General features: G+C 55.7%; 1 pseudogene; it reads right to left on the reverse strand.

Moving 5' to 3' along the window:
• Positions 1-25: 25 nt before the first annotated feature.
• The window catches only part of LOC101999383, a 9,116-nt pseudogene continuing 8,135 nt past the window's right edge, over positions 26-1,006 (reverse strand).

Here is a 1,006-nt window from a genome sequence, read left to right on the forward strand (position 1 = left end):
ACTCTCCAGAGATCCTACTGGTGGTTCAACATCTGCCTAGCAGGGCTGTGTCAAACGTGTAGAGCTCGCTGCAGTAGATGTTCAACACAGGTTCCTTCCCTATCAGCATTGGACTGGACCCAAACTCTGACTTCACCACAGGATGGTCTGGGGAGTCACTAACAGAGAGCAAAATATCCTGTAGCCCCGGGCTCTCTGGGGAGTCCTGACGCAGCTGTGATCTAGCAGGTAGTTCCTGCGTTTTGACTGAGGCCAGCAGAGTTCCTGAAGGTTCTCGGGTGTTTCTGAGGGGAGGCTCCTGCACCACCTCCCAGGTACCATTGACAATCTTCCTAAGTTTTACGCTCCCAACCTGCCCGCTTCTCTACAGAGCTGGACGTGAGGGCTCTGATTTCCGGGCTCTGCTTCCTAACATCTGGAGTGCTCTGCAGAGGACTGACGTCCCCTGACTTCTGCTTGTCCACAGCCTGTGCTGCTCTGCTTACATTTCTCTGCCTCCAAAGACTCCGGCCAGGAGCTGTGGGCACTGAACTGGGACCACTTAAAACGCTCGAAGACCTAGTTGTATAGACACGGGGTGACGGCTCTGAGCGGCTCAGCCCGATCTTGCGGGGCAACAGTTGCTCATCCACAGAAGGGTACAAAGCGGGATGGCAATGTGCTGTAGGACCAGAGCAGGGGCACTCTTGTTCTCCTTAGACCCTTCCTCTGGCTCGGTGGAGATGAGCTTCTTTCTTGAGTCGAGCAAACCCTGGCTCCCTTCTTGAGTAGAAGGGTTTCTGGCAAGCTGCCCACTGTTGTTAAGCTGCTCTTTTTTGTGAGGCCCCTCTTCTTCCCCTAAGGACTTTAACCTCACTGCTCCAAGAGGACCAGGAGTCTGGCGGGCAGGCAGTGGAGCAGAGCTCGAGGGCGGCGGCTGGGCGCGACCACTCTGGCAGAGATTGGTGCGGCACTGGGTGGTTGTAAGCACTCTAGGTTTAGTCTTCGGCCCTGGGGAGCCTTTACT

This window comes from Microtus ochrogaster, chromosome 2 (genome assembly GCF_000317375.1).
Source record: "Microtus ochrogaster isolate Prairie Vole_2 chromosome 2, MicOch1.0, whole genome shotgun sequence".
NCBI lineage: Eukaryota > Metazoa > Chordata > Mammalia > Rodentia > Cricetidae > Microtus > Microtus ochrogaster.